This window comes from Centropristis striata, chromosome 13, assembly GCF_030273125.1.
Source record: "Centropristis striata isolate RG_2023a ecotype Rhode Island chromosome 13, C.striata_1.0, whole genome shotgun sequence".
NCBI lineage: Eukaryota > Metazoa > Chordata > Actinopteri > Perciformes > Serranidae > Centropristis > Centropristis striata.
Genome location: NC_081529.1, coordinates 34,461,248 through 34,488,993, shown reverse-complemented (window position 1 = coordinate 34,488,993; position 27,746 = coordinate 34,461,248).

Sequence of the window (27,746 nt, the reverse complement as noted above, 5' to 3'; positions counted from 1 at the left end):
AATGATCTCATCAAACCAAAAGAAGGATATAATCCAAAGAGTGTCATAGCTTTGTCGTGTTGGTTTTCTCCGAAGGGAAGGGAAGAGATTGGGCGAAAAAAGCTGATCCAAGCAGTCTGTGATATAACCGCCTACTGTCATTATATCGGATGTTAAAGCCAGGTTTAACCGCTCTAAATCCTGTGTTTTCTCCCTCCCGGTGCTGCTCGGCCTCAGACATAACACAACATCCCCGTGGCCATGACATCACTGTCTAAATAACATGCTTGTTAGGAATCTCCCTTGATGTCTGTTGCTGCACAGAGGGATGAAAGCGAGAGAATGAAAGAGAGGGCAAAAGCCATCAGATGCGTCTTCACGAGCAGCCTTTGGCTTCAAAGGGAAAACCTCAGGCGCTGTGACAGAGAACAACAGCTGATGACGTCACGGAGGGCGCAGGACATTTAACCGAACCTCCTGATGGCCCCAAAAAAAAGGCAATTCTCGAAGCACAAAAGGAGAGGAAAAACAAAGATGCAGAAGAGGGTTTAGGTTTAATGAGAGAGAGAGAGAGAGAGAGAGCACGAGGGTTCACAGGGGTCGGTGTGTGCACACATCAGGGTGGTAGGCGAGATCAGAGCCAAGGGGAGCAGTCCCGTGTTTGGGATAGGAGGGAAAGATAAATAAGCCAGGATGGCTGCACAAAGAGAGGCAAGCAGGAAAAGGGAATGTTGAGAATCCAAAAGGAAAATCCGTGTCTCTCTCACACACAAACACACACACACACACACACACACACATACACATATGGGTTCAGATGGAGCAAAGTGGTAAACAGACGTGTGTGTATGTGTGTGTGTGTGTGTCCTTGTACTTCCTACATAGTGAGGACCAGAACACGTTTTCAACCAATAGAGTGAGGACATTTTTGCAAAGTGAGGACATTTCGTCCGGTCCTCACTTTTTTGAGATTTTAGACTTTGTTTTAAGGGTTAAAGGTTACAATTAGGTTTATATTTAAACAATGATAATTAACTGAATTGTGTATTGTGTGGTTACAACAACTAACCAAAACTAACTAGAATCATAGTGAAAGTGTCCTTCGTTTTCGTCTTTGTCAACTTTTTTCAAACATAATGAAGATGGATCAGACAAAGGAAATAAAGGCTAAATTTACTGTGACCTCTTTTAATCTCCCACCCAACAAATACCCCATTACAAAAAACTAAAACTAATGAAAACAACACTAAAACTAAAGAATTTTAAAAAAAATACTAAACTAAAACTAGCAAACTCACTCTAAAAACTACCAAACTGAATTTGAAAAAAAAATTAAAACTAAAACTAATTAAAAATCCAAAACTATTATAACCTTGCAAGGGAATTCACTATTACAATGAGGGTCCTCACAAAGATAGAAGTACAAGAATGTGTGTGCGTGTGCGTGTGCGTGTGTGTGTGTGTGTGTGTGTGTGTGTGTTTTGTAACCATGGAACATGAGTTTTAGAAGTTTGTTATGGATTTGTTTTCAAAATGACAGGCTTTCACAACAACTCCCTTCCACTGCTGTGTGCCAGTGGAGAGCGTATGTTTTACATCATGACTCTTAGTCTGCTGCCTCGCAGTAAAATATATATGCTAACAGCAGCCTTTTCTTTCACAGGAATGCTTGCTGCTCTGATGTTATCCTAAAGCTTAAACATTGTATGATTATGTTGCCTTCTAGGAGATATTTTGTGATATTATTGTACTTTATGTTTTGGTTCTATACAATTTTCCCTCAACCGTAGTTCTGTCCTCCTATTTCCAAGAAACTCTAGAATGCCTTGAACATAAAACGTCTGTGGAGATTTATGATGTTTTCTCTTAATCTCTGGATGCCGTTGACTGGTAAAAAGGCAGATGAAAGGCCTCCTTGATCCTCCTGTCCACGACTGCTGTTCAGTGTTTTTGACACCTCCTTACACTATTCACAAACAGCTGACGTCGTGGAGCCATTGTTCCAACATCAGATTGTACCGACATCTCAATAGTCAAAAAAATGTCCCTTTGGACCAAAACCCTCTTAGTCCCATGGCTGGTTATCCTGAAAAAAAGCCAAAAAAACCATTCCCCTTTAGGGCTGTTACTCCAGGGACACTATGTATTTTTTTATTTTATTTTAGTGTATTTTGATATAGGCATGATCATTTAAGCCATCATCTTCATCATCATCTAACCAAGTGGTTTTTGTGCCTAAACCAAACCAGATCCCAATCACATTTACAAGAAATGTGTTCCCAATGTCAAAATTGAACCTCCATACCAGGCGGCAACCTCCTGGTCTGAGCAAGGAGGCAAACCAGGAAGTGCCTTAAGCTGCATTCTACGGAAAATTCCAGCAGGGGGCTCTGACTGCGAAATGTATTTAAGGACAAAACTAAAACCAAAAATGGTCTATGTCACTAGCAAAATATTCTTCAAGACAATCTGATGTTAATAGTGTAAATAATGGCCCCATTTAGAAGAAAATATTAGATAAAGAATCGTATGATTTAGAGCGTGGCTACCTTTGATTGACAGGTCACTAACAAGGCGAGCCGTCATCAGGAGAGAAGCAGAACAATGCGTATCCATGGCAACGTGTCAATAGAGTTTTATATATAACGTTATATAGATAGAAAAAAGGACGTTTAGCGGTTTGGTCTCATAACTTTGACCCTTTCACTGTATTTTCACTTAATGACAGTTTATTTGAACGTTTTGTTCATTAAATGTCTTGTTCAGCGTTTGGTTGGACTAACAGACACTCCAAGGAGTCGCTGTTCAGTTTTCTGAGGTCAGTAACAAACATTTTGTTTTTGTTTTTTGCCAAAATTAACATCCCAGTTAATGCTCCAGTTAATGCTAACATGAATTAGCAGCAGCTTCTCTCAGTCAGGTTGAGGTGTAGAGAGGCTGTAGTCAGTGATCAGATCCCTCTCCTCCTTCACAGTCCAGATATGGTCATGCTTCCTGTATCGGAAACAACATGTATAACAACAGGAGAACCTTTTTTTTTTAGAATCAAAGCTCCATAAAGTGCACATTTAAGTAAAAAAAATATCTTAAATAAAAGCTGCAGCTTGCCTGAAGCAAGGATCACAGTGCACAATTTGAACTATATCAATATATGCGATATGGTCTAATTCCATATCACATTTAAAAATATATATATGGATATATCGCCCAGCCCTAAAAGTATCCCAAACTAACTTCATCACTCCCCTCTGATCTCTCCTCTTTCATCCTTCTCTGGTGAAGCCCCCCCTTCTGTCTCTCCGTTGTCCCCATTCTCGCTCGCTTTCGTCTCTAGGCAACAAGGCAATGGAGGTCTGAGCAGAGAGAGACGGGCAGACGGAGAGATAGCGAGCTGCTCTTGAAACTTTTGGAGACAGCTATGCCAGGAATGCAGGTGCCTGCTGAGAGGACAACAAAGTGAGGAGGACCTCCGTAGGAGCGCAGCGTGGGCAAGCAGCACGTCGGTGTGAGGGAACCGCCCACATCTCCACGCTGCTGCCTGCTTCTCATGCAAAACACTTGTTCAAAAGTGAGATTCAAAGGTGTGTTTGTCACTGTGTGAGGCTTGTTGAGATGCTGCGTGATGGCAGGTATGAAACTCTTGAGAAATAATGAAATTTATACTGATTATCATACCATCTTCATGTCATCGTTTGTAGAAATTACAGTAAAACACTTGTCAAATTACATCAAAGAATACTACAAAACTTTTACTTTTCCTGTCATTAACTGTAGGAAACACACAGTTTTGCTGTAAAAATATAACATACTCGTTTAAAGTTAATGGAGAAATACACAATTACCCTAAAAATAACATGAATATTCAGTCTAAATTACAGTTTTTGCTGATATTTACATGTAAATTTACAGTAGAAAATCAGGCAGGTCTGAAACTCTTGAGAAATAATGAAATTTGTACTGATTATCATACCATCGTCATATCACCGTTTGTAGAAATTACAGTAAAACACTTGTCAAATTACATCAGAAATAGGGCGAGAAATAAAAAAATCGTATATCAACGTAGTAGACACTTTTAATTACCGTAAATCAAAGAATAGTGCAAAACTTTTACTTTTTATCATCATTAACTGTAGGAAACACACAGTTTTGCTGTAAAAATATAACATACTCATGTAAAGTTAATGGAGAAATACACAATTACCCTAAAAATAACATGAATATTCAGTCTAAATTACAGTTTTTGCTATACGAAATGAGACACGATATTGGGTTCACGAGAACGAGAGGAGATTTTTAAGAAAACTACAATGACACAATACATGACTGGACCAACAGACTTTTATTTAACTGAGTTGCACTTGCATTTTGAAATGTTTTATTCTAACTCTTTACATGCATGATGTAAGCATGAGCTTTTAATGAACTTCTTCTTCCACAAATTGAAACTAAAACTTATAAAAACGTATAAAATAAGATAAATTAAAAAAATAAAATCCCCCAGAGGGATTAATGAGACTCTGGAGGTGACGTCACACGCTTAGCGACAGTTTCGACCGTGATCACATAAACGATGGATTAAACACGGCTAATTATCATAAACATAGTGATAGTAATTAACCGGCATCGCTAACTGTGCACAGAGTGTCTGGTGCTTGTTGTAAACAAACAGAGATCACTAAGTGAACACCTCCTGCAGCAGCAGCACATACACACTGTACTGCTACAGAGCTAACTGTTAGCCTGTTAGCACATACACACTGTACTGCTGCAGAGCTAACTGTTAGCCTATTAGCACATTCACACTGTACTGCTACAGAGCTAACTGTTAGCCTGTTAGCACATACACACTGTACTGCTACAGAACTAACTGTTGGTCTGTTAGCACATACACACTGAACTGCTACAGAGCCAACTGTTAGCCTGTTAGCACATACACACTGTACTGCTACAGCTAACTGTTAGGCTGTTAGCACATACACACTGTACTGCTACAGCTAACTGTTAGGCTGTTAGCACATACACACTGTACTGCTACAGCTAACTGTTAGGCTGTTAGCACACACACACTGTACTGCTACAGAGCTAACTGTTAGCCTGTTAGCACATACACACTGTACTGTTACAGAGCTAACTGTTAGCCTGTTAGCACATACACACTGAACTGCTACAGAGCTAACTGTTAGCCTATTAGCAATTTGCAGACTGGACGCTAAGGGGTAAACATCCCCTCCGGCTCTGCAGCTGGGAGAGACTGCTACAGGAGGATTGTGCTGCTTCGACTCGTTCTTACTCTTCTTAAGTAAGTGGCACGAGATCTTGTGAGATCTTGAGTTTTTGCCCATATTTACATGTAAATTTACAGTAGAAAACCCACTCACTGTATTTTTTTTACAGTTAAGTTCTGGCAACCACAGCTGCTGGTATTTTACCATAAATTAAGCAGATTCTTTTTTACAGTGTATATACTGCAGGAAACATACTGCTCAGAACTGAAACTTACTGTAAATGACATGCCCTTGTGTGACACGGTTGAGAAATATTTCTGTAACAAAGAACATCAGCGTGGGTGGGCTGAGCTGAGGCAAAGACAAGAAAAGGTAGAGACAGATTTCTTGACTTTCTTTTTCCTGTTCTGTCTGTTTCTTTCACCGTCTACCTCTCTGTTTCTTTCTTTCCTCTAGCTCTCTACACACTTCTCTTCTTCTCTTTCCTTCTCTTTCTCTCACTCCTAGTCTGTGTTTTATCCAGCAGAAACAGAGAAGCCACATCATAGGGAGAAGAGAAGAGAAGAGAAGAGAAGAGAAGAGAAGAGAAGTTTAAAACAAAGTGTAAGAGAGAGCTTGAGAAAGTGTGTGATGTGGCTGAGTAAAAGGACACAGATGACAGAGAATACTTTAGACAGATATAAAAGAACATTATTTAGTGGTGTTGTGTGTGTGTGTGTGTGTGTGTGTGTGTGTACACATTGATCTGTGTGTCCCTGCATGAAAGCAAGACTATAAGAAAGGTGGTTTGACCTGTGTGTCTGTCTGTCTGTGTGTGTGTGTGTGTGTGTGTGTGTGTGTGTGTGTGTTCTTGTATTTCCTACATAGTGAGGACCAGAACATGTTTTTTAACCAGCAGAGTGAGGACATTTTTGCAACTTTGGACTTTTTTAAGGCTTTTTTTCAGAGTTCAGACTTTGTTTTAAGGGTTAAAGGTTACATTAGGTTTATGTAAAGGTAACCATGTATTAGGGTTATGGTTGGGCATTTAGTTGTGACGGTGAAGGTTTTGTTAAGGGTTAGGGCATGGGTCTCAAACTTGCGGCCCGCGGGCCAATTGCGGCCCTCGTGACGATATTTTGTGGCCCCCACCTTGATATGAAAGTTTAATGTGAGTTTTATATGAATGGAACTTTGCTGTGTTGTGTGTGGGAGGTCCCTTTAATTACTTTTTTGGTAATTTTGTGTCTTTTTTTTTGGTCATTCTGTGTCTTTTTTGTTCATTTTGTTTCTTTTTTTTTAAGTAATTTGCATTTCAAAAAATAAATACTAGACTAAAACTAGCAAACTCACTCTAAAAACGAATTAAAACTAACTGAATTTGAAAACAAAAATTCACAACGAAATTAAAACTAAAACTAATGAAAAAACCAAAACTATTATAACCTTGCCAGGGAATTCACTGTTCCAATGAGGGTCCTGACAAAGATAGAAGTACAAGAATGTGTGTGTGTGTGTGTGTGTGTGTGTGTGTGTGTGTGTGTGTGTGTGTGTGTGTGTGTGTGTGTGTGTGTGTGTGTGTGTGTGTGCATGTGTGTGTGTTTGTGTGTGTGTGTGTGTGTGTGTGTGTGTGTGTGTGTGTGTGTCATATATGTGAAAACATGGCCGTAAACTCTGGTTGTGTCAATGTGTCAGAGTAGTGCACACATTTGTGTAGTTGTGTGTGTGTGTGTGTGTGTGTGTGTGTGTGTGTGTGTGTGTGTGTTTGTGTGGGCAGCTGCCCATCTGCCTGGTGGAGTCCCGAGGCCCCGTGGCCCTCACAGCCATTGACTGATGTGATTTAGTGCTCGGGGTCAAAGGTCAAGAGCCCCTAGTCTACATCTGCGCTTGAAGAAAAGGCCATCAGGAAGGAATTAGGTTGGAGTCAATGGTCCTGGTGACATGTCTGCCATCAGTTCACTTCTCACACACACACACACACACACACACACACACACACACACACACACACACACACACACAGACAAACACACATAAACATTTTTACCACCCTCTTGCAGATTACCCAACAGAACATTTTCAGCATTTACACTCAGCTAAGTATATATTTCTGTAGCTATTTGTATTATTTTAAGCATTAGTTTGAGTGTTTTAGTGCTATACTTTTGGTGGAAGCCAATGATTGATAGCATTAGCATTCAAGGAATACTTAACCCTCAAAATGACTATTTTTTATATCAATTACTCTGCCCGTGTTGCCTTGAGTACTTGAAGATAACTTTATTTTTGTCACATCTGTGTCGTTAATGAATAATCTGAAAACGTAGAAAATTCTTGATGAATTCAAGTAAATGGGAGCCCCATTTAAAAACAGCAAAACTAGATTTAATTTAAAAAAACAAACACTTTACACACTTTATGACTCCCTCATGTTGTGGAATATAATCCAAATCTCATTTATCCAGTGGTATGCTCAGTTCTTCTGAAACACCAGCATTTTCTTGAAAATCTTAGTATTTAAAACACATTTTTTTCACATTTCCATGTGAGTCCGGACAAGTTGTGTAAACAAAGTTTGTAAAGGGATGTTTTGAATATATTCCTTTAATATATGTGCACATAGCTATTTGCATTCTTATCAGTTACAATTGTTACTCAAATGAAAGCCAAATGTCGTGATTTTTTAAAAACCAGAAGGCGTTATGGTAGGAACGTGTTAGACCCGCCTTCAAAATAAAAGCAAACATATGTAGCTTTCAAAATAAGAGCACATGGATGTGTTAGCAGAATCCACCACAGAATTTACAAGAAGACTGTCAAAATAAGACGCCTTAAATAAAACATAGAAGAACCCTTATTCTCCTTTACAATAATTCATTAAAATATGCAATGATTAAGATGGAATAGTGGCATTAGAATGTGTGAGAGGCACCAAATTTAGGCTTTTAGGGCAAACATTTCTGACAAAAAAAATCCTGTGGGAAACACTGATTCTAAAGGCTGGACAGACTGGACAGATAAGAAATGTCCCAGCAGTATGTTCCGGGTGATGAAAGGATTCGAGATGTTTTTGGGTCCTTCATTGAGTCAGCTTCAAGTCAGTAAATTTGTTTGGCTGCACTGGGAATTTCATGTACAAACTTCTTTTTATTCATGTAAATATGTTGGTTGTTGTTTACACTACAGTTCAAAAATCCTATCTGCGGCCCTGCTTATAGCTAGTTTTGTATTAGCATTACAATTAGCTGCTATTAGCGTGCATTAACAGGCTGTAAACCATATTTCCCAGTTGTCTCTTTCGCTCTGAGTCCTAAGAATTCAAGAGTAAATTCTTTAAACCTGTTCAGAGTTCATTTAATATCCACATTTCAGTCGACAGCAGTGGAAACCTGCAGGAAAGTGCTATTTATGAGGAGCTGTTTGACTGACAGACAGGCCTGCGATGGCTGAAGACAAGTGTGTTTGATGAAACATGGCAGGAGCCAAATCCCAGTCAGCCCTCTTATTGAACCTACTGAAGGAGGACTGTGTTGTGGAAAAGTTCCCCAAAGTGGCTCAGAAGAAGAGCCCGTTTTTTTTTTTTTTTTTTCCGCAGGTGAAGGGAAAACTGGGCGAGCCGGGGGAATAATGTTTATGTATTAGATTTCAAACACTTCCTTCCTATGAGGAAATCCAGATGTAAAGGTATGTTCTTCTGCCTCAAGGATCTGACGGATTTCTTCTTCTTTTTCTGCCATTTTTTCCCAACATTTTCTCCTTCTTCTTCTTCTTGGCGTCGCGATGGAGCGACGGAGTGTGGCTCTCCATCATCCTTAACACACAGAGGATGTTTGAGCTAAATATGCATGCAGGTCGCTACCGGATGTGTTGCCAGGCATTCTTTTTTAAAATGTATCATGTGTGGAGAGTGTGTTTTCTCACAGCCTCAGTCACCTTTAAGTTTGTGCAGGCAGTGGAATGTGAAAAAAATATATACCTACCTTTAAAGGAAATATCAGTTAAAGGCACTCCCTATAGACAAACCAATTTCTGGGCCTTTCAAGAAAAAAAAAGCCTTTTCTATGATGACGATAGAACTTTAATCTTCAAACAAACCTTATCCAGCTCTAGTGGGTTTTTCTCACCGCTCTTATCTTCTTGTGAGCGTTGTCGGCAGAGTGAATTTCTATATATTCTTACTTTCTTTGTCAGCATATATAAACAAACCCAAAGGCCTTCACAAATACGCACCTCCCTGCTTCCAAAAAGTTCGATAAAGTCCTTTTCTTTCTCTCTCTCTCTCTCTCTCTCTCTCTCTCTCTCGAGGAGAGAAAACGGGTTGTTAGCTCTTTGAGCCGGCTATCAGAAAATCCGGGGGAAATTACGCTGAGCGCAGCAGCCGTACAGCAAAGGGTGATTACAAATTCAAATGGATGCTTTTACATCAATGGAAGGCTTTGAAGACCTCTTAATGAGCAGATAGCTGGAGTTAAACATTTGTGGAAGTGCCATCTTCGAAAGAGAAAAGAAGGAGGGAGAGGGAGAGAAAGAGGGGGAGACGGGAAGGGTTTTTTTTTTTTTGATCCTGGCAGATATCTGCAGGGCAGTGCTGAGCAACTGTCTATCTCAGACCAGTGGTTGTCTTTTGAGAGCGTGCTGTTCAAGGCTCTGTTTGGATCCAGCGTTTCTGAACAAACTTAGACCAGGACAGCCTCCCCGCTGCCGCGCACTGATCAATGTCTGTCAAATTTGAAAGACTGGCATATGTGATGAAAGCTGGATTGAGATACAAAAAAGGGAGAACGGCAGAACAAAAGGGGCTGCAGAGAGAACTGAATGTACCGTAGGAATCAAATATTGAGAATAAAAATGAGACGGGAGCAAGAAAAGGCAAAGAAATAGAAGTTGAAGCGAAGGCTAAATAAAGTGAGTGGCTCAAAGAAAAAGGGGGGGCGGGGGGTGGAAAATAAAGGAGGGAAGCAATGAAAGAGAGATGGAAGCAGGAAAAGAAGAGAGGTAAAACAGAGGATTAATGTTCCATTAGTTAGACTTATTTACATTGCAGCACATAGAGAGTATTGGTGCGTTCAAAGTCTACACGAATGTCAGAATTTTTGACGTTTCGAGCTCCAAGTTCCAACTTTCAAGTTCCGACTTTCAGCGTAAATTGAACACACCATAAGGCGTTACGGTAGGAATGTGTTAGACCCGCCTTCAAAATAAAATCATACATATGTAGCTTTCAAAATAAGAGCACATGGATGTGTTAGCAGAGTCCACCACAGAAAACAGAGGAATAATTTTCCATTAGTTAGACTAATTTACATCGCAGCGCACATAGAGAGTCTGGCGTTTGTGTGCTACTGCTGATGGTGCATTCAGGGTCTACACGAATGTCAGAATTTTCGACCTTGTTCCGAGCTCCAAGTTCCAACTTTCAAGTTCCAACTTTCAAGTTCCGACGTTCAGCGTAAATTGAACACACCATAAGGCTTTTTACGGTAGGAACGTGTTAGACCCGCCTTCAAAATAAAAGCAAACATATATAGCTTTCAAAATAAGAGCACATGGATGTGTTAGCAGAGACCACCACAGAATTTACAAGAAAACAGTCAAAATATGACGCCTTAAATAAAACATAGAAGAACCCTTATTCTCCTTTACAATAAGCGTTTGTGTGCTACTGCTAATGGTGGGTTCAAAGTCTACACGAATGTCAGAATTTTTGACGTTTCGAGCTCCAAGTTCCAACTTTCAAGTTCCGACTTTCAGCGTAAATTGAACACACCATAAGGCGTTACAGTAGGAACGTGTTAGACCCGCCTTCAAAATAAAAGCAAACATATGTAGCTTTCAAAACAAAATAAGAGCACATGGATGTGTTTGCAGAGTCCACCACAGAAAACAGAGGATTAATGTTCCATTAGTTAGACTAATTTACATTGCAGCGCACATAGAGAGTCTGCCGTTTGTGTGCTACTGCTAATGGTGCGTTCAAAGTCTACACAAATGTCAGAATTTTCAACGTTGTTCCGAGCTCCAAGTTCCATCTTTCAATTTCCGACTTTCAGCGTAAATTGAACGCACCATAAGGCTTTGCGGTAGGAACGCGTTACACCCGCCTTCAAAATAAAAGCAAACATACGTAACTTTCAAAATAAGAGCATGTGGATGTGTTAGCAGAATCCACCACAGAATTTACAAGAAAACTGTCAAAATATGACGCCTTAAATAAAACATAGAAGAACCCTTATTCTCCTTTACAATAATTAATTAAAATATGCAATGATTAAGATGGAATAGTGGCATTAGAATGTGCGAAAGGCACCAAATTTAGGCTTTTAGGGCAATTTTTTCTGACAAAAAAAATCCTGTGGGAGAACCGAATGTACTGTAGAATCAAATATTGAAAATAAAAATGAGACGGGGGCAAGAAAAGACGAAAAAAAAGAAGTTGAAGCGAAGGCTAAATAAAGTGAGGGGTCTTCTCAAAGAAAAGGGAGGCGGGGGGGTGAAAAATAAAGGAGGGAAGCAATGAAAGAGAGATGGAAACAGGAAGGGAAGAGAGGGTGGAAAGAGAGCAAAGCAAAGGATAAACAAACACAGGGAGGGAGAGGGAGACGAAAGTGTTGTTCCTCCATCTCAGCAAAGCAGCGGGAGTCTAGTGGAGCTTTGAACTTGGCCCCCATTAGAGGCCTGATGACGGTTTGAAGTGAACGGTTGAAACGAACCGGAGCATTTTAGATGTTAATTTGTTTTTGTTGTGTGTGTGTGTGTGTGTGTGTGTGTCTGTGTGTGTGTGCATACACGTGTGTGGGTGTATTTTCTCATCCTTTTTTTCAGGGCCTCAGAATCGTTCGTAGTCACACCCAATTTAACACAGCAGGATAAAATGCTTCCTTTAGCTTTGTTGTTTTCTGCTCTTTTCCTTTCGTCTCCTTTCCTCTTACCTTTTTTTTTGTTTCAGTAGGGGAAGAAAAAAATGATTCATGGTTGTTACAGCAGAACTTTAAGTTGAATTGAGTTGTTTTATGGAGAGAAAAAATGCATCTGTGGAGATGTTTGAGGTTTCTTTTTTCTCAGTCATCACTTCTGAGTGGAGAGATACTTCTTTAAAACTATAACTCATTGCACAAATCAACATTGTGCTCTTCTTCCATCCATTGCCAACACTTCCTTGTGTTACGCTCTGAAAAGTTTGTAAATTTAGGATGAATGACATGAAAATGTTTTGTGTAAGATGACTGATCTCGTCCATGAAGTCACACGCTGGTGTTGGAATAATGATGCATCTTTGAGCTCAATAACTATGTCAGGTTCAATGGCCCTCATTTATCAAACGAGCGTACGACAGAAAGTGAGCGTAAAGTGGGCGTACGATCATTTCTACGCGCGACTCGACCCGCTCCTCTGACTGGGACAGAATTATTACTAAATGTAAAGAAGTGAATAATATCTCTCCATCATCATAATAACAATACTTGCATATTATATAGGCCAATAGGCTTTATATATGTATATGTATAAATGAAATATTCCAGCCTCACCAGGAGTTGATTGCTCCACCACTACTTCACTGACAGCACCACTGATTTCCTTCCTTTTCACTTTTTATGCTGCCAAACAAAACCAGCTGTTTGTTGTGTTGTAGCTGTTAGATGTCAGCGTTTCACTTTCTGACTGAGAAATTCCTCTTCTTTTGGGATTAAAACTCACTTTAAAACATTGTTTACTTCCTTCAATCAAAAAGCTGTGAAAACTTTTAAGTCTGTGCTCCAAATGTAAAATATTTACCAAACTTGTTTGAGTTTATAACTATAAGTATTTTTATTCCTAATATCTGTAATATGTCTATTTCGCTCCTGTTGTTATTTGTACTTTTTGGCCGTATCGTGTCCTTCGGTGTCGCAAACTCCCGAGGCGAGCCATCTGATTCAGTATATATTATATATGTATATATCATATATATTAGTGGTATTTAAATGACGCTTGTTTCGAGTCGCCACATTTATCACCAGCCGATCATTTTTACGCTGTGATTGGAGAGATACGATCGTTTTATAAATCACACGTGAACCCTGTCGTAAAACAAAATAAACGCTCAGATTTGTGCTCGTTTCTACGCTCATTTCTATGCTTGTTTCTACTCTCGTTTCTACGCTCGTTTCTACTCTCGTTTCTACGCTCGTTTCTACGCTCATTTCTACGCTCGTTTCTAGTCTCGTTTCTACTCTCGTTTCTACTCTCGTTTCTACGCTCGTTTCTACTCTCGTTTCTACTCTCGTTTCTACGCTCGTTTCTACTCTCGTTTCTACTCTCGTTTCTACGCTCGTTTCTACGCTCGTTTCTACTCTCGTTTCTACACTCGTTTCTACGTTCGTTTCTACTCTCCTTTCTACTCTCCTTTCTAGTCTCGTTTCTACGCTCGGTTCTACGCTCGGTTCTACGCTCGGTTCTACTCTTGGTTCTACGCTCGGTTCTACTCTTGGTTCTACGCTCGTTTCTACTCTCGTTTCTACGCTCATTTCTACTCTTGTTTCTACGCTCGTTTCTACTCTCGTTTCTATTCTCAATACCCTTTACAGTGCTATTTGCTACTCTCGTTTCTACGCTTGTTTCTACTCTCGTTTCTATGCTCGTTTCTACTCTCGTTTCTACGCTCGTTTTTTTACGCTCGTTTCTACGCTAGTTTCTACTCTCATTTCAACTCTCATTTTTACGCTTGTTTCTACGCTAGTTTCTACGCTAGTTTCTACTCTCGTTTCTACGCTCGATTCTACTCTCGTTTCTACGCTCGTTTCTTCTGTCGTTTCTACACGTATATCTATGCTCGTTTCTACGCTCGTTTCCACTCTCGTTTCTACGCTGGTTTGATAAAAGAGGGCCAAAGACTCTACATTGAAATCGCTGAAATGATACAACATTAAATCAAGTTTGTGTTGGGGGGAAAAGAGGCCAGCTGCGACGGAACCAAACTAGAGGAGGTCAGACGACTTTTTTTATGGTTTCTTTGACCTCTGACCTCCGGCAGTATCTCCCATCAGGTTGGCGGCAGTCGGTCAGATCAGAGAGCCAGTCTGGCACCACCACCTCCAGGTTGACTCCCAGCCTTTGTCCCCGAGCTTCCCCAGCCAGGGTGACAGGTTCTGGGGGGACACGGCTGAGGCGGGGGGGGTCTGGATGGGTCTGGTGTGTAAACACTGAGCGTCTGTGATCTGATGACACATGAAAGGGGTCCGCCTGTGGGGATGCCGGCCCATCGTCTATATGTCGACATCCCCCACCACACACACACACACACACACACACTGATGCATGCACTGACACTAGATTTATGTATTTATGCATTGCGGCGGCACAGCTCAAAGGGATATGGCTGGAGGGGGCTGGGGCTGCAGACAGAGACTGATGGGGTACTTGGGGGTGGGGGGGTTTGGTCTATAGGTGACAGGAGAGATTGAAGGGCAGGAGGGAGAGGAGGGGGGGTGACATCTGGAGAGCGATGATGCTGATTCATAAGTTGCTGCTTCAATTTGTAAACAAGTTCTGGCGCTGACAGGTTTCTTGGTTCACATACATACTAGACAGGACCGAATCTGGGAAAAACCCTTCAGAAAATGAGGCATTTTGGGGTAAAAGTGTTTTCTTGGTTGTTCCTATAGTATTTCTTTTTTGTGCTGAATCCATTTCTGCCGGATGTCAAGCTGTAAAAGTTACGGTTTAGTCATAATTATTGATTAATTTGCATAATGATTGATTAATCGGCCAATATTAGAAATGGCCATAATTTTCCAATTTGTGAATATATTATAAATGGTTTTTTGGTATCATTGTAAAGGGGGCATCCATGGCTTTCATTTAACCCAAAGTTGTATCTTTCTGACAAACACAGAGGTCACATGACCTCTTTAAAGCATAAATTACACACATTTTCCCACAATTTTCTCCTAAACTATCTAGTTGATGTGATCCCTGTAGGATCAAGGGACATCAGGGACCCAAAAACCAACAACTGCAATACTTAATAGACTCTGTCAGTTCAGGAAGAGTATAATATACCCGAACTATTTCTTAGTGAGAGGTTATTGTGAGCCTTAAATTAGAAGTCAGCGGCTCAGGCCAGTTCACCTCCATTCATTCTTTGGAGCAGTTTGTCAGAAAGATACTACTTTGGGCTTCAATGAAAGCCATGGATCCTCCTTTACAATGATACCGTCACTTTTACAGCTTGACATCCAGCAGAAATGGATTCAGCACAAAAAATACTATAGGAACAACCAAGAGAACACTTTTACCCCAAAATGCCTACAGACTTCTGAAGTTACAGCCCTGTCTATGCAAGGGTTGCACATCTCTCTGTAATAAGCGATTGTTGACCTGCTATCTCCCCCTAAACATCCACTGCCCACAACCACCAAAAAGGTCTTTGAACAGTAACAGGTTAAATTTCGTTATATTTCATGGAAGAGACATCTGCCTTCATTCGGACAGTCTTTATACTTCAGTCTTCAACAGGGCAATTATTTTGCATGTTTGCACCAAACTGTGCGCTTCATGAGCGATCATGAGCAGAGTCAGGATGTGTAAATCGGTGTGTTAGATCATCTATGTTTTGATCTTTTATGCTAATCAAAAAGCATCCTGTCTGTGAAAAACGGTGCTGTTGATTTACCAGAAATTCATTCATCTCATGCTGGGCTTCCACCAAAAGATTCCCCCAGTCCCAGAGTAAAAACTGAAAGTCTTTAGTAAATCTAGGAGTTTTACTGGAGTCACGGCGCTCCGTCATCTCCATGGTTCAGTTTAAGGTAGTAATCTGCTCTGTTTCATATCAGTGTTTTCCTAGTCTTGGGCTCTGTGATTTTGGTTATTATCAGGAATGTTTCCATGACTGTAGATGTAAAAATGACCAAAAAAAGACACAAAATTATCGAAATAGACACAAATTGACCAAAAATAGATGTAAAATGACTAAATAAGACACAAAATGACCGAAAATAGATGTAAAAATGATTTTTAAAAAGACACAAAATGGCCAAAATTGATGTTAAAATGATTTAAAAAGACACAGAATTATCAAAAATAGATGTAAAATGTTTTTTTTTAAAAAGAAACAAAATGGCCAAAAATAGATGTAAAAATGATCAAAAAAGACACAAAATGGCCAAAATTGATGTTAAAATTATTTTAAAAGACACTAAATTACCAAAAATAGATGTAAAATGATTAAAAAAAAGACACAAAATGGCCAAAAATAGATGTTAAAATGATTTTAAAAAAGACACAATATGACTAAAAATACAGTCATGGAAAAAAGTATTTAAAAAATGCATGGTAGGGAAAAAAAAACTGCTAAAAGAATCTAGTTGTAGTCTTGTAAATAGTTTCCCTGCAAGATTGACAGTCTGTCTAAAATCTCAGTGTGAGACTAGAAACTCTAAACACTTGTCTTTAGATGTGAGCAGGTGTGAGCTGATAGTTTCCAGGAGCCTTTTCCAAATCTTTTCAAAGTCTTCTAATGTATCGGCAGCATTACTGTACTTAGGTTTAAGCAGCCATGTGTAGTACCTAAAGCTCAACACTAGAGGGTGGAGTTCTGCACATCAACAGCAGACAAACTAATGGTTCCTCTTCTGTTAAAAAAGGGCAGATTAGTGTTAGTTATAGTTGTACTGTCTTATTAGCTTGTAAAGGTCCTTATATTATACTAATCTGTAGTTTGATTCATGTCAGCCACAAGGTCTGACTCTGCAGATAATATATTAAAATACAACTAAAGTATGAGTGGATAAATTGGTATATTTTATTGAATGTATGCTTCCTGCTGAGTTCACTTGAACAGTTTCTTGTGGATTTTGAAGAACTAATGTACCAGGCATGATACCACTTTACATTTTTGTTCCTTTTTTTTTAAATTTTTTTTATTTAACCAGGAAATATCCCATTGAGATTAAGAACCTCTTTTTCTTTAAGGGAGCCCTGGCCAAGAGGCAGCAAACACAAAATACAGTTACATATTTACATAAGACACAGACTTTAACCCTCTGGAGTCTCCAAAAGCGCCAAAGCATGGCTTCTTCATCACATCCAGACGTAGAAACAAAGCAGACCAAAAAAAAGACACAAAATGACAAAAAAAAGACACAAAATGACAAAAAAAGACACAAAATAACTAAAAAAGGCACAACAACAGACACAAAATGACCAAAAAAAGACACAAAATGACAAAAAAAGACACAAAATGACCAAAAAAAGACACAAAATAACTAAAAAAGGCACAACAACAGACACAAAATGACCAAAAAAAGACACAAAATAACTAAAAAAGGCACAACAACAGACACAAAATGACCAAAAAAAAGACACAAAATGAGAAGACAGAATGACCAAAAAACCCCACAGAAGACACAAAATGACGAAAAAGACACAAAATGACCAAAAAAAGATACAAAATAACTAAAAAGGCACAACAACAGACACAGAGGTGAGTGACTCATCAATTAAGTCTCTTAAGTATTTATACATATGAACCAACTCTATTTCACTGCCCTCAAGAGTGGACACTGGGGGAACAAAAATGTTTTTTTCTTCATAAAGTATGAGAGGCAAAATGGAAATAATGATCTGTTGTTATCAAAAACAAGATATTTAAAGAATACTTGCAATATTCAATCATAAAATAAGTTGATATCAAAAGATAGAGCACAGAAACACACAGCAGCATGAAATAACATGAAGGGAATGAATGAGGGTCATTTTGACCCATGTTGTGCATCAAAGGGTTAAGAAATTAAAGCAATCAGAAGAGTTTCTTGAGAGCTGCCACATGGCCTCAAAGACATCATCAGAAAAAAATGCATATTGGTTAATAAAAGCTTTGTAGAACCTGATAATGTAATAAATTCCCGATAATGTAATAACCCCGATAATGTAATACAAATCTGCACTTGAGTCCATTGAAAATGTAATAAAACCTGATCATGTAATAACTTCCCGATAATGTAATAAATTATATAATTATATTATAATTTCCCAAACCATACTTTTTTTAAACCAACAATGTAATAAAGTATAACATTAATGGGAGGTTATTACATTATCAGGTTAGCCTTCATTTCCCAAGTCCTGATAATGTAATAATTCCCCAATATTGTAATAATTTAACAGCAGACCACCCATTACTTGGGTTCAAGTGGTGATACTGTGTATCAACTCTAGCTCAAGAGCTCTAGCGCCACCAACAGGTCAAAGTTGAATGTTTATTAACTTTTGACCCGTTTTTCATCCGTTTTTCACAAAGGATGTATCACTGGAACCCTTGGGCCAATCCCAGCTCAATGCATCCTCAATGGTGTTTTTCGGCCATATTGGATTTTCCACCTACTTGATTTGATCAAAAACCTTCCATTAATGTTATACTTTATTACATTATTGGTAAAAAGTGTATTACATTATTGGTAAATGCACTTTATTTCATTATCGGGAAGTTGTTACATTATCAGGTTTTATTACATTTTCAATGGACTCAAGTACATATTTTTATTACATTATCAGGTTCTACAAGCCTTCTGTAGTTTGTGACGTTTGACATGAACTATGTTACAACAATAAACCACCATATCAGAATATGGGTCCAGACGTGTGAATGTATTTTTTCCACTCCTCGTCTGGACTCCATGTTCTTATTTCTAACACGGAGCTTTCTCACTCATCATGTTACGGATCTCTGTTGGGGTTCTTCTACATTCTTGGCAAATTAACAAATTAACTCTCCAGCATCTGATCACACATTAGACAAAATAATTATGATGCAGTTTCAAAGACTTCACCAGAGTCCCTCAGGTGCTTCTCATCCACTTTCTCTCTTCATACGACGGTCTGTTGTTCTTGTTTCTTGTCCTTTTATCTGACTATTTCAGCTGAAATGTTCTGATCCAGTATTATCCTTCTTGTGTAATCAATTTTACAAAAACGAAAGCATGACACACTTACTTGTGAGTGAAATATCAAGAATCTGAAAAGATGATTTCAGACAGTAAATTAGGGTGAATTCAGCGGGGTTGTATGAAGTATTTATCCAGTCAGTGTATTATTGCAGCAGCAGAATTAATTTAAACCACCTCAAAAAGCCAAACAAAAAATCAGTGTATGCATCAAGTATATCGTAGGGGTTAGTTCAGATCCACCAAAGGACAGCAACTCCCAAGTTCTGCAAGGTAAAATTACTGTTTTTATCCATTGAGTCTGGTGGCTTTGATAACCCTCTATGGTACGGTGTTGCCCCGGCAACATTCCCATTTTTGGCCTGTCAAATTTCTACAATGCATCTTTTTGAGTGATGCAATACTTCAAAAAAGAGGGAAGAGTATAGGGAACCAATAGCAATGCTTTAATTTGTCACATGACCTCCAGGAGGCCATATTGAAACCCTAGTTTGCCTTTTGTTTTTAAATATATTACTACTCCACCCGCTGACTTCTAATTTAAGGCTCACAATAACCTGTCACAAAGAAATAGTATGGATATATTATACTTTTCCTGAATTGACAGAGTCTATTAAGTATTGCAGTTGTTGGTTTTTGGGTCCCTGATGTCCCTTGATCCTACAGGGATCACATCAACTAGATAGTTTAGGCGAAGATTGTGGGAAAATGTGTGTAATTTATGGTTTAAAGAGGTCATGTGACCTCTGTGTTTGTCAGAAAGATACAACTTTGGGCTTAAATGAAAGCCATGGATGCCCCCTTTACAATGATACCAAACAACCATATATAATATATTCACAAATTGGAAAATTATAGCCATTTCTAATATTGGGCGATTAATTAATCAATAATTATGACTAAACCGTAACTTTTACAGCTTGACATCCAACAGAAATGGATTCAGCACAAAAAATACTACAGGAACAACCAAGAAAACACTTTTACCCCAAAATGCCTCATTTTCTGAATGGTTTTTCCCAAATTCGGTCCTGTCTATTTGTACGCTTGCCTTTTTCTCCAAACTGGGGGCGTGTCTGCCACCATCTAAAGCAGGTAATGGATAAGTCGAACCTCCACTTTAAAAAGAATCCAAACAATCAATTCAACTGACATAATTCAAGGTGAAGTCCTTGTGTTCAAAGAGCTCCGGCTTCAGTGTCGGACCGCGGTTCAAACTGAACTGAAGCGTCTAATAGTCATATCATATTATGTTTGCTCAAAATCACAGATGGTATTTTCATCATAAAAATGAACACAAGATTCATTTCAGCCCCCCAGAACAGTCTTTTTACTCTTTTCTTGACTGGCAAACAGCTAAGCCTTCAAGAGCAGAGAGAGAGGGAGAGAAAAGGAAAGAAATAAAGGGGGGATGTCTGGGGAACTTCAATAGACTCTCTGTGTCCATCTAATATGGAGGGCTAGCATGCTGGGAGTTGGCCCTTTTTCATTCAGACAGACCCCAAACTCATAAAGACCTCTTCTATGGCCCCCAACCTGAAACCCACCCACCAAAGCCCTCGCTGGTATAGGCCCCTTCCATGGGAACTTGCAATCTGCAACGTAATCCCACTTTGGCCCCTGGAGAAGCCTTTCCAAACAAACCATGTGAGTCCTAATACCCAGGGCTTCACAAGTGGCTCCTAGCTAGGCCTGAGCTCCACCACCACCAACAACTTGGCCCTCCTTCTTCTTTTTTCCTCATTCTCTCGCTTTTCTTCTTTCCACGGATAGACGACAAAAGAAAGGGATCTCCTTCTAATTGCTTCGAAGATTGAAAAGCCGAGAGGGGTGGTGGTGGGCGGCTACAGAAGGGAAATGAGACGGAGGCTCTGGAGGCAGCGGGGGACTGTCAGTCTGGCTTTGCCCGCCCAGGGTGTGCGGTAGCTGGGATAAAGGAGCTGGCAGGGCAGCCTCTGCTGCAGAGCCGGGCTGAGTGGATCAGAGTGGAGGCGGGCGACTCCCAGGGCCCGGCTTTACAAATGTGGCCAAACGGAGCACTATGAGAATGTGGAGGAGCTGAAGCAGCTCTGCTGGAGGCCCTCTTCACTCATGGGAAAGGACGTCTGGTCTTCACAACTGGGATTCAGAAACCATAGGCCGCTGAGAACAGAGTGTCCAAGCCAAGAAGGAGTATCTGACAGAGAGAAGGCAGGAACAGAGTGGATTGGTTTCCATCCAAAGCCTCTGCCCCGGACGAACAGTCCAGCCACTATTGACCAGATCAGTGTGGTGGTAGATGATGGAGTGTGTGAACACACAGTTGGGGTGGTCCGTGACCTTTTGGATCTGTTGCTATGATATGCAGAGTTGTTAACCCTTTGATTCACAACATGGGTCTAAAGTGACATGACTGAGTTTTTATGTTTTATATCTTTGCAATAATTTAGTATTCCAGGTTTTCTTCAATTAGTTTGTTTTTGATCATCATACATCCTAATTTTATGTTTTCGTTTATTCATTTTTTAATAAAATCCCTTTTTGTGTCACTACTCTTCTAATGCACGACATGGGTCAAAAATGACCCATATCCATTTTTAGTTAATTAGCTTGTTAAGCTAACTACTAAGCTAACTTCTTGGCTAAGTATTCAGCTAAGTAGCTTGCTAAGCTTACTACTTAGCTAACTTCTTGCTAAGTATTTAGCTAAGTAGCTTGTTAAGCTAACTACTTAGCTAACTTCTTGGCTAAGTATTTAGCTAAATAGCTTACTAAACTAACTATTTAGCTAACTTCTTGGCTAAGTATTTAGCTAAGGAGCTTGCTAAGCTAACTACTAAGCTAACTTCTTGTAAAGTAGTCTCATAAGTATGAGAAGAAAAATGGAAATAATGATCTGTTGTTATCAAAAACAAGATATTTAAAGAATACTTGGAATATTCAATCATAAAATAAGTTGATACCAAAAGATAGAGCACAGAAACACACAGCAGCATTAAATAACATGAAGGGAATGAATGAGGGTCATTTTTGACCCATGTTGTGCATTAGAAGGGGGTCAATATGTTGAGCATCAAAGGGTTAAGATGACTACTAAGCTAACTTCTTGGCTAAGTATTTAGCTAAGTAGTTTGCTAAGCTAACTACTAAGCTCACTTCTTGGCTAAGTAGTTAGCATGGCAAGCTACTTAGCCAAGTAAGCTATGTAATAATACAAAAACCTTTTTTCAGCCACTACTGATCAGATCAGTGTGGTGGTAGATGATGGATTAGATTTAGATTAGATTAGATTCAACTTTATTGTCATTGCACATGTCACAAGTACAAAGCAACGAAATGCAGATAGCATCTAACCAGAATTGCTTAAGCAGTGATTAAGTGAATCATATTGCAATATACAGGAATTAATTGTATAAAAATGCAGTATATATAGGTATAGATTATATTAAAAAATAAAAATAATAAAATAAATGCAGATCTAACTGTACATTAGTACAAGTAGATATATATATATACATATACATACATATACACACATATATACATGCATACACATATATACACTTATATTATACATATATATATTTTTATACATAGTAGTGCAAATGAAGGACACATTATGTCACGCGCCGCCATCTTTGAACACACAGTTGGGGTGGTCCATGACCTTTGGATCTGTTGCTATGACATGCAGAGTTGTTAATAACACTCATATACACACACACACACACACCTAGACCTCTGTGGCGAGCAGTTTCACGCCTCTTTCTGTCGCTCTGCCATCACTAAGCAGCAGCTCCTCTGAAGCTTGGCCGAGGAGATTTTCTCAGCTGTTTGTTAGTGAGAAGTCCGACTGAGACAAAAAGGAAAAAAAAAAGTTGCTTTGGTGATTATGTAAACAACAACCCAGTTACCAGAGTGAAATATTGGTATTGTACAGTTCTGCTGGACAGCTGCAAGCCGTTCTTATTCCCTCCTCATCACATGTTAGGAACCCATGGTGTCCCTTTTTCATACAATGGGTCACAGTTTGGGGTGATTTTAAACAAAAACAACACGGTTAGGTACAAGGTTATAATAGTTTTGGATTTTTAATGTTGTTGTGATTTTTTGTTTTCAAATCCAGTTAGTTTTAATGAGTTTTTAGAGTGTGTTTGCTGGTTTTAATTAGTTTTTATTTTTTGGAAAATGCTTAGTTTAGTTTTTATTAGTTGTAGTTGTTTCGTAATGGGGTATTTGTTGGGTGCCAGATTCAAAAAGTCACAATAAATGTTGTCTTTATTTCCTTTGTCTGATCCATCTCAGCCCCAATAAGTTTATTAAGTCATGAAACCAGATAGATGAAATAGATTTCATATCAACCAAAAAGGTTTACAGATGAAAAAAGTTGACAAAGATGAAAACGAAGGACATTTTCACTATAATTTTAGTTAGTTTTAGTTAGTTTTGTAACCACACAATACAGTTTCAGTTAGTTATCGTTTTTTTTTTTTAAAACTCGTTTTTATTTTTGTTTCAGTTAACGAAAATGTTTTTTCAATTTTAGCTTTCGTTATTTTGTAAGTTTTCGTTAACTATAATAACCTTGATCTGTGATTTGCAAGAACTTAAAATGCCAACATTAATTCTGGGGAGTGGGTAGGTGAAAGTTTGTACGACCTACCTATCCATCCCGACTTCCTTCTGGGTTGATGCTAAAATATAGGGCTGTTTCCACTACCGGGCAATACCCGGAATGAGGCGGGTCCCACTCGCCGAAACGCCCCTAATTTGAATACGAGCCATCCAGAGCGGACTTATGTCAGGACTTTTTTCTCCCCTGAAAAAAGCCTGGTTACTGATTGGATAGAACGCTAAGCAGGATGTGACGTAGTACTCAACACCACAACAACACGCAACATTTGTAAGAGCCAGCGAAGCAGTGTTGCCAACTTAGAAACGAGCTGCGGGGGCCGGCAGCTAATTAAGAAGAGTAAGAACGAGTCGAAGCGGCACAGTCCTCCTGCAGCAGTCTCTCCCAGCTGCAGTCACAGAGCCAGCTAACAGTTAGCTCTGTAGCAGTACAGTGTGTATGTGCGTATGTGCTAATAGGCTAACAGTTAGCTCTGTAGCAGTACAGTGTGTATGTGCGTATGTGCTAATAGGCTAACAGTTAGCTCTGTAGCAGTACAGTGTGTATGTGCTGCTGCTGCAGGAGGTGTTCACTTAGTGATCTCTGTTTGTTTACAACAAGCACCAGACACTCTGTGCACAGTTAGTGATGCCGGTTAATTCACCATCACTATGTTTATGATCAGCGGAGACACTGTGCATAATTAGCCATGCTGGTTTGTTTATGATCAGCTGCTGACTTTGTGCACAGTTAGCAACTGCGGCCACGTGCCTCTCTCAGGCGTGGCCTGAGACTTTCCCGGTGGTCACTCTTCCCCCTAAAGGAAACACGACTTATATCCACCAAACAAAGTTCCCAGAAGGCGTGGCCCACCCTGCTCTGCCTCTGATTGGCTTATCCTGATGTTCTCACCTTATCCAGTCTCACTTTTCATGCCTCAACCTAACCAAGCCAACCACAGTTGGGTGGGTATGTTCCAGTATCTATCCATCTCATGGCTATCTACCCACCCAGAGTTTGACGCTTGTTATATGTCACCTGACTCCCAATACTGACACGGATGGTTTTATATTGGAGTTAGTTGAAAGCCTGCTGTGTCTCATGCAGATGCTGAACGGTGCCAAATACATTTCATATCAACATATCTTTGGTTTGAGGAAATGTACAATGCCAACATTTTTTTCTGGAGACGGCTGGAAAATCAAGATAACATTTCTTGCCAATTCCTTGCCTTTTTTCAATAATAGTCACAAAAGATGACATGAAAACTAAATTCAAGGGGAAAAAACAACATTATTTTGCTGGGGTTGGAGAACTGAGCACATCATGTCCAAGTTTGTGTCTTTTTTTAGTCATTTTGTGTCTTTTTGGTCATTTTATGTCTTTTTTTTAGTCATTTTGTGTCTTTTTGTGTCTTTTTTAGTCATTTTGTGTCTTTATTTGGTCATTTTGTGTCCTTTTTAAGTCATTTTGTGTCTTTTTTGTCATTTTGTGTCTTTTTGTGTCCTTTTTAAGTCATTTTGTGTCTTTTTTGGTCATTTTGTGTCTTTGTTTTCGTCATTTGGTGTCTTTTGGGTCATATTTATGTCTTTATTTATACTTCTTTTTACTACTTTTTATACTTATTGTGAGTCGCTTTGGATAAAAGCGTCTGCTAAATGACACGTAATGTAATGTATTTAGTCATTTTGTGTCTTTTCTTGGTCATTTTGTGTCTTTTCTTAGTCATTTTGTTTCTTTTTGATTCCTTTTTTAGTCATTTTGTGTCTGTGAAAACTAAATTCAAGGGGAAAAACAACATAATTTTGCTGGGGTTGGAGAACTGAGCACATCATGTCCAAGTTCAAAGCCTGAACACAAAAGGCCCCTGCTCATCTGTATGAGTAGTGACATGAGATCCAAAGGATTTTGGCCTTACGAGCTCCAGAAAGTTCCTCCAGTCTCCCCTCTCTGACCTCCTTTCATCCCTCCATCCCTCCGCCTTTCTTCTTTTTAATACAAATCAGCCACTCAATGCCATGCACATGTTTTAGTGTTATTTGAACTCTGGCAGAGAACTTCAAACAGCTTTCAAAGTGAGCGGAGTTTTTTCCTCTCTTGCTCTCTATCTTTTTCTCTTTTTGAAAGAACACAGCCGAGCTTCCAAGTACACCTGATCAGAAGGTCGAGAGATGGGGATTATGATATGCAAATGAGGCTTTGTTATCAGCGTTGACATTCGTTAGAAAGCCGAACAGACGAGAGGTAACATGAAAAGGTGGCAACTCGCCCCCCTCTGCCCCTTTTAGCATAACCTCCCTCTCAAACACATTGGCCGACCCAAGCCCCCTTTTTCATTTAGATCAAAAGGTTACACACAACAAAGAAAGGCCTGTGTGGAGAAGAAACACACACACACACACACACACACACACACACTTTCTGTGTACTTTTACACAGTCAAGACTATTGATTGGTCAGCTGGCCCAAAGGTGTGTGTGAACATCTGTACAGTAGAGTTAACTCTATGGAGTCTTAAAGGGCTATTTCGTCCATTTTTTTAATGCTTTTCATGTCTTTTCATGTCTTTTTTGGTCATTTGTGTCTTTTTTGTGTCTATTTTTGTCATTTTGTGTCATTTTGTATCTTCTGTGGGGGTTTTTGGGGTCATTTTGTGTCATTTTGTGTCTTTTTTTGTCATTTTGTTTCTTTTTGTGTCATTTTTGGGTCATTTTGTGTCTTTTGTGTCCTTTTTTTAGTAATTTTGTGTCTTTTTAGTCATTTTGTCTTTTTTAGTCATTTTGTCCTTTTTCATTCATTTTGTGTCTTTATTGGTCATTTGTGTCTTTTTTGGTCATTTTGTGTCTTTTTTGGTCATTTTGTGTCTTTTTTTTAGTCATTTTATGGCTTTTTTTAGTAATTTGGTCGCTTTTTGTGTCCTTTTTTTAGTCATTTTGGTCTTTTTGTGTCATTTTGTGTCTTCTGTGGGTTTTTTTGTCATTTTGTGTCTTTTTGGTCATTTTGTCTCTTTTTCTGGTCATGTTTTGAATTTTAAATGTTTCAAATGTGAACAAAGGTGTCAAATCTAACATATAAGAGGGTTCCATCCAGTTCTATCATTTTATACTAAATCTATTTGAGCTTGTCTCCAGTTTTACTTGGTATATCATCATCAAACTGAAACTGGCCTCATGGAGTTTACAGCCAGAACTTTAGAGGTAAATTTACAGTAGGGCTCCACGCTGCTTTGTTTTCTAGTCTGGATGGAGTCAAGTCTGGATTATTTGGAGCTTTTGGAGACTCCACAGGGTTAAATATCTGGATTGGACCGTGTCCTCATAAGGTCGTCGTCTCTTGTGCTGTTTAGGCAGAACGGAGGTCTTTGCAATTACCAAACACTGTAGAAAGGCTTTCATGTCGCTCCCCTGCTGTGACAGGATAAGGACGACACACACACACACACACACGAATACACGGAGAGATTGAGACGTCCTCCTTTCATATACACACAGAAACATGCATATGGTTGCCCCCCTTGTTCAATCTGCATATGGTTCAGTTCAAAGGAGTCCAAGCGAGGTGGCGGTCTGTGCTACTTTTCCAGCTATTAGCCTGGCCCACCATCTGCAGTGATCTACTGAGGAGTGGGCTTTATGAACTTCATAAAGGGATGGTTATTAGAGCTTCAGAGTGCAGAGTGGAGTCTGGCCTTTGAGTTTAGCAGCGGGGGTCCTGAGTGCTTTGATGTGAATCATACTGTTAAATAACTTTGGAGAGGTAGAGGGAGCTACTGGAACCGTACAAAGGCCAAGCCCCTGTTATATAAGTCATAATTGTCCCATTTAAAAAAAAAAAAAATTTTTTACACCTCATGTATGAGTCAGTGACAGACACTGAGACATTTATGATGAATAAAAATGTACATATTATGTAGACATCCTCATCTTGCTCTCAAAATGACCAAAAAAGACTAAATTACTTAAAAAAAAGACACAAAATGACCAAAAAAGACAGAATTACCAAAGAAAAATACATAAAATTACCAAAAGACACAAAATTACCAAAAAA